The following is a 7,513-nucleotide window of genomic DNA, read 5'->3' on the forward strand; positions in this document are numbered from 1 at the left end:
AATATATATGCTGTTGAGAGTTGTTAAGTTGTTGATATTCAGCCAGGTTTCCTGTCACGATTTTTTGCCAATGCTAGCTTATTGACAATAAACAATAAACACTCCTTTTGCTTCAGTCTTCACAAAGACGTCGTTTTCACCCTCGGAGAAAAGATGTCTGCTCCAGTAGACGCTGTTACAAGAGGGCTGTCAGAGAGAAGACAACTCCCAACACATCCTAACCTCCCTCCTCAGGCTGACAGCCAATCAGAGGGCTCTCTTGGACTGGGTGGGGAGCTCAGGGCAGTGTGACGGCGAATGCTGTCCTGAACCAACCTGAGAGCAGAGGGATAAAGAAGCGAGAGAGAGGCTTCGCTGGACAGTGTGACTCTCATGCCCTGCTACATTAAGCAATAATTGAAAGCACCCCGTGTTTATGAAGAGGGGTTCTTTTTCTGTCCTACCAGGGAGGTAGGACACATCTCCCCTCCTCTTTCACAGATGGTTAACTCAGGTGGACTAGGTAGAGGGGAATGTGTCGCTGGCTGACTGGCTAAATGTTACTGTCTCCCAGAGGATTCAGTCAGACGCTGGCTTTGGTGATTTACGTACGGTCCATACAAGGAGAACCACCTTCATCATTCTATACAGAACCCCAATTAACGAAACCGAGTGTGCCACAGGCAAAGCTACATGCTGGGGGATTGTTGAGGGGGTGGGTATTCTCAAGGCTGGTACCGCACGTCCCCCTTTGATGCCGACGTCCAATCAGATCTCGTGGTCAGCGTCTTTCATTTGTCCTTTTGAAGATGGTATAATGGCTCCCCCAGTAATCAGGGCCTTGAGGGCTCCTCCAGCTACGCTGCAGTTGGGAATGAGATGAGATATTACCCTCTAGATCACAGGTCTGTCAGCACAGGCTTGGACACGCCGTCTCTGCTGACTGAGTCATCGTCAGCCACAGAGCCCGCTGAGTCCGAGTCGGCAAGGTTTGCTCTACTTTAGGCTACATGTGAAGTATGTCGGAATAGGCTTGAAGCTGTTTTGAAGCACTTGGTCATAGGATGGCACAATAACATCAGGAAGAAAAGGACATTTGCAACGGGATCCTTTTTGTCAGTGTGACAATGCAAAAGTCAATACGGTGGATAACTATTGTTTTGGACACATACACGTTCAAATCTCTTGCCGGGAGCAAACCCTTCTTAGCTTTGAATCGTCTTCCCTCAGGCTTACCTATTTCAGGCTCCTAGCAGCTTAAAACAGGCAGACATCTTCTTATACATGCACACAGGGAGAGGGCCAAGGTTTTTTGGAAGCGGGTGATGGAAGAGGGGAGGAAGAGGCTGTCAGGCAGCCCTCCCTGTCTCCTCTCATCCATCCTTCTCTGGCTGACGGCAGTCGGCAGAGCAGAACACCGCCTCTTGCCTGCCTGCCGGTTTCCCTGCTTGCCCGCTTGCCTGTTTGCTGGCCTGCCAGACTGTTTGCCTGCCATTCGGTCTGCCAGGTAATTCATATTCCAAAGCTGCGTCCCTCCTGTAGGAGATAAAGAGAGAGAGTGGTGCAGGAGCAGCGAAGAAGGACAGAACTGTTGGATGACACAGGGGTTGATATAAAGCTGAATTGATGTGAAATTAGAAATGTCAATCGTTATTTTCTTTGCACAAGGATCCTAGGGTAATTCTGCTGTTGTTTATTGTAAACTAATTTGGACCAAAACTCTTCCTTTTTCCCCTGCAGCTTCGATCTGGTTTGTTCTGTTGCACCCATACTTAACTATGCAGTAGTGTTGAAAGCATCTTGGATCCATTGAATGGAATCTGAGTGATTTTCAGTGATTTTGGAGTGACATGTATAAGACACATGGAATGATTCCATTCAGTTGAATGCAAGATGCTTTCAACACTACATATACTACTAATATATATATATATAAATATATATATATTAGGCCCTTTGTTTTGTACTTTTTCATCTTCATGTACAGTATCTTACTAACAGGCTATCAAAGATGCAAGTGATAAGTCTCTCGCTCTCTCTCTCTCTCTCTCTCTCTCTCTCTCTCTCTCTCTCTCTCTCGCTCTCTCTCCCTTTGCGATTCAGGACACATCCCAAGGTAAATTCCGCTGCCGGATCAGACCAGATTGCAGGCCTGTGTTGCGTAGCGTAACCAATAGACGGATTGGATTGAGAATAATTCTCTCTAATGACGAGGCCGGCTCAAGGCTGTTAGCCGTAATGAGAACACGCTACGTGCCCAAGAGGATCCAGCCCGACGCATCCCGCTCTGCCTCCTGATGCCCAGGCTGGCTGGAGCTGTGCTGGGAAACGAAACTCACCTCTGCACCCTTACTGGCCTGGAGGAGCCTGCAAACACCTCTCGTCTTCACAGGAACTCACAAACCCCTATCGTCTTCCACCTAGACAGAGGGCCAGAAACGAAAAAGCTTTTCACTTTAGATAAAGACGCCTGAAAGCCCACCACCCTATCTTGTTTTACAGTCCACATTTCACAACTTGTTATGAATATTCAGCCTGACTATATTCTTGTGGGTGTGTTGTTATTTTTTTTGGGGGGGGGAAGGGGGGGGGGAGCTTGCATAGTTACAGGCACCTTAGGCAGTGCCAGCTTGTCCCACACATCTTGAGGCGTGGTGTCCTGTGGAGGTGGCAGATTGGCACGGCCGAGGTCTGGTGCCTGGTGGCTATTCCTGGCGCAGGCGCGTGTGCGCCCCAGACGCCTGCAGTGCTCACATGCCACACGCGTGTTGCCAGGAAGGCACTTCCGCACCCCCTGCCGCACGTGGTGAGTGTGAACGCAGCCTAGCGTGCCTCCGGCTCGCTAAACACGCCCACGCGCACACCTGCAACTCCACACATACATACGCGTACCTAAACACGAAAACCTCTCAATCGTGTGACAGGAGGCAGGCCTCCATGCGTCATCTGAACACAGGGCCTCCGAGCCTTGATGTGTCAGGCCTGAAACAAAGCCATCCCCCTAATCTTCACTGATGAGATGCCTTCATTCATCTTCAGCCGCTGTGTGAGTGGCTGAGCAGTATTCACAGTCGTAGTACCACTTCAGATGCTGGGCCTTGGGATAGCGGCTCAAGGACTCTGCCACGCTCTGGCCGTTTCCCTCGACACTCGGTAAGATGAAAGGGTCCAGCTCCGCGTCACCGTTGTGCTTCCCACCTTCTTGCCGGGCGTAAAAGCCCGCGGTGACCAATATGAACTTTGTAGGTACTTATGCGTACAGTATAGTATTCAAGTGTGCTTCATGCCCATGAAACATGTCGGAAGGTTGAAAAGTGACACGTTTGCAGGACTGTTTTGCGGTCTTTTATGCAGACTGTGTGTGATGGTTGAAGTCCAGCAGGGGGCGCTATTGTAGTCTGACTGGTCCTAAGCTGTATGACAAATAGCCAGCCTTTACACAGATGAACACTACAAAATAAAGCATGTTAGAGCAGGAGTCCACAAATATGATATTCTGAAAATATTGTTACATTTGAGAGGTATGTGTTCTTTTTGACATTTATCATAACTTACTGCTCAAACCGCCATCATATAATACGAACCAGCATCACGGGTATGTCCTTTTCATTGGGGAAGTCGGTATCAATTCATAGCAAGCTAATGGAGATATTTCTCAGAAGTATAGTTCTGGTAGCATGGCTTCAACCAGCTATCCAATCAGTGGACAGAGCTCTACTCTTTGAACTGCCTCTCTCACACTGAGATTTATCTGACTAGCTTCCAGCAATGAGGCCTGGCATTTGAAACGCCACACGGATTTCAGTCCCATGTTTCAGCTACAATAGAACTCAGAACGGTTTTACCTAAACAAGTGCGGTCTATAGATCTTTCCTATGCATGCTCATTATTATCAGGAGTAATATAAATGAATATTCATAGAATTTATGTGTATAGGTAATACCAACTAGCTTTGATATGTCACACAGAACAGGGGGAATGGGTAAGGATGGTAAAAGAAAGATTGTACTTGTGCACACACACACACACACACACACACACACAGAGAAGCACACATACACCCACACACGCACACACTTTAAATCAGAACACGCTCAGCAGTGACCGGTTGAATGTAAAAAGAAGGAAAATGTGCACGGTCGTTATCGGACTGACACACCTTGTCACCCTTTCCAAAACACATTGGTTCTAGTCCCAATCCATTACCACACTGGCAACAGATGGCATCCTGTTCCACGTGTCAATTTCATAGCCATGACCCCTCATAATAAGCTGCCAAATGAGGTGTTGATGGTAAAACATCCCCTTCTCTAAATCCTCCAGTTTCTGCTCCGGCAGTTATGTGATCCAGTCAACCAACTTTGTTCAAATTGATAACAATTTGTTTTGGAAGGGAGACATCGTATTCATTGATCGACTCCTCTGGCAGGCAAGAAGCGGATGTTCTCCAGTAGCCAGTCTGAGTCTGGTACAGTGTGTACTGCTGTTTCACCAGTCAGTCATTGTGTCAACACTGATGATAGAATTAGTCTGCAATTATGAGCACTGCACAGTACATGTCTACCTGCGGTGACAGTGATAGATATGAAAAGGCTGTTGTTAGAAGAGGAGTAATCCCCGCTGTGCTCTAGTCATTAACCAATAAATGCTTTTCCCTCAGACTAGATGGGCTCTTAATTGGGACCACACAGACACCTTGCCCAACCTGCAGACCTGACTCATTAAGAGCCATCTCGGTCACATGCACATTTGAATCAGGGCATTTCGACTGACTGCGTTTACTCGTTTCGAAGCAGCCAAACAAGCACTGGTCTGGATACTTTACAACGCTCTGTCATCCCAAGACACAGCGACATCTCTCTCAGGGAACACGCCTCCATACAATGCTTAGAAAAGCATGTTCCAGGAAAGGTTCCTTTTCTGAAGAGGTTGAATAGTGTTGTATACTGCATGGTAGAGCACCCTGACCTAGAGACTAGGTCTTAAATGAAAATTGAGTGAGTTTACGATAAACATTCCATTAAAATTAATAGATTCTGGCGACCCTTCACACTAACAATGTGAATGGAAATAACATTGAATATATGAAACCGGCTGAGTTCAACTGACTCCTTGAAGCTTGACTAACAATTTGCTCATGGACTTTGATTGAATTGCATACAAATGTGTTAGTAAAACAACGCACATCTCACTGCCTCAAGGTCTAAAGGTAATATCAAAAATACCAACCTTATTACCGAGTGGTTACCAATTCAATTCTTTGGACATTTAACCAATTGGTGTCAGACTTGAAACTTTGTCTGTCGGCAGTCACACTCTCTGACAACACAACAGTGAGAATTTGTTTGTGAGTTTCTCTCCTGAGTCTCCCTGACGACCCTGTCTCATCTGAGGTCTTTGCTACTTTCTGACAGCGTATTGAGAGGCTAACAACTTATTCTTTTGCCAAGAGTCATACATAAAAACCCTGAATATGTTAATAATATAGATGTATTTTTTTCCTGGGCAGGTGTGAATTCAAAGAAAGAGGACCCTGTTTGGGGCAAAGGACAATAACAAAATGAGTACAGCCTTGAGCCATATTCAATCAACTAGAGAATACAAAACGGAATTCCCTTGTGAGTGAGACACAAAAACAAGGGGCCGATCAGACCAATAGACATACATCTTGAGTTTGACTAAAGTTTCCTTGATGCGATTAGATGTAATATTTACTGTGTAAAATATTCCCCACACACTTGACTGTACTGATCTGTTGAAAGATTCTGAAGGTGGTATTTAAGGTAAACTAACAATTATCTTCCGGTGGCTGTGTCGGATTAAAGTGGTGAGGGGGAGGTTACCCTGCTACAGGTGTTGGAGTGGTGTGACCATGTAGGAGACTGCAGCGAGAAGGTTTCAGCTTCCACTGCTGTGTTCTTACATGACAAGAGAGCTAATGAGCGCTTTTCAATCCACAACTTCTCAGTACAAGTGTGGGCCAAGCAGGAGCTATCGGTTCTCTTTACCTCAGAACCCCCTTCCCCTCCTTCCCCGTTCTGCTTAAGTGTTTGTTTCGGTTAATTGCTTGTTTACCAGCCGCTCTGTGAGCAGTTGTCATAGCTGTTGCTTGCCTCTCAGATGTCTATCAACATTTAGAAGAGGGAGAAAGAAGAGAGAGAGAGAGAGAGAGAGAGAGAGAGCGAAAGAGAGAGATGGAAGAAATCGCACGAACCGTGACGTCCGAGCTGTCACTCTCCATTCGCCGGGAGGCCTTAACGCAAGGAGCGCCGACACCTCTGGCGTGTTCCCCCCGTCTTGCGTGAGAGGCCCTTTAGCTGTGCACGCGGCCATGAGACATGAAGAAGAGATTATTAGCACCGTCTCCAATTACCAGCGCTCCTGAGGAGTTCCCTACCAGACACGCATGGCCATGAGATGGAATGATGGGGCGGGGGAGAAAGGCGAGCGAAAACAACCTCATCTCTATTTGAAATGAACCCCTTATTCATTTTTAATGATGTTAGATATGCACACGGCTTTGAAGAAATGAGAGGCATTTCCCAGTGATTTTCCAACCGGGGAAATGCGGGGCCGTGATTAGGGGTTACAGAAGAGGGCCGCGCTTTCTCTCCCCTCTGTCCTCTCACTGGAGACCCCGCTTTGATCCAGTAACCGCTCCGCAAACTTGAGTTTGCAGAGGGTTACAGGTTTTTAAAGATGGAAGGCCAGTGCTTTTGTCTATGTCGTTATGTTCTCAACCTGCAAGGCCCATTATGCCGTTGACCATTCAAGGCTTCACTGTGCGGGTGTGAAGCAAACGCTATTCTGCTGAAGCACATAAGTAACTTAGACAGGGGAATCAATAAGAACAGGTCAAACATCTTGAAATAGATCTTCTAAAAGACCAGAATGTGAGGCTAGACAAAAATTGATACAAATAGTAGTGTCTAGTAAACAAACCATGACAAACTGAACCACTCAACATGGAATCATAGTTTCTTACTCTTGGCAAAAACCAAGAGGTCTATCATTAAACATGCATTCTGTTGTCAGACAATGACATTCAAGGCCTCATCAAGCTGTGTGGTCCCAAATGCCAATAGCAACACAAAGATCCTCCACAGAGAAGTCAGTCAAGCCATGTTGCGGCCCTTAGCTTGTGGCCTCCCCTGATGCCTACGAGATTTCTGAACTCATTTCTAAGCACATTCCAGATCCCCCAGCGTTAACCTCAAAGAATCTCAAGTCCGTTGACAATTTTTCATTGTAAGGTATGTAAATCTCATTAAGCAGCTTGACACAGGGGTATAGATCTCAGAGACGCATGTGTTTAGGTAAAGAGGTTGTGCGCAGGAGGAAGTTCACCTCTCTATTGGATACCATCATTTATAGGAGAAAGGTGGTGAAGGGATACATAATCATTTTTTGTTCTGTGGTGATGCAAGCCACTTTATGAACTTGGCGAGTTTGTTCCTATTTGAGTAAGAAGAATTAATTTAAAAAGACAATAACTTCAGAAAAACTCCAAGACACTTTGTGCTGGCTAAGAAGC

Source organism: Osmerus mordax, chromosome 2, assembly GCF_038355195.1.
Source record: "Osmerus mordax isolate fOsmMor3 chromosome 2, fOsmMor3.pri, whole genome shotgun sequence".
Classification (NCBI taxonomy): Eukaryota; Metazoa; Chordata; class Actinopteri; order Osmeriformes; family Osmeridae; genus Osmerus; species Osmerus mordax.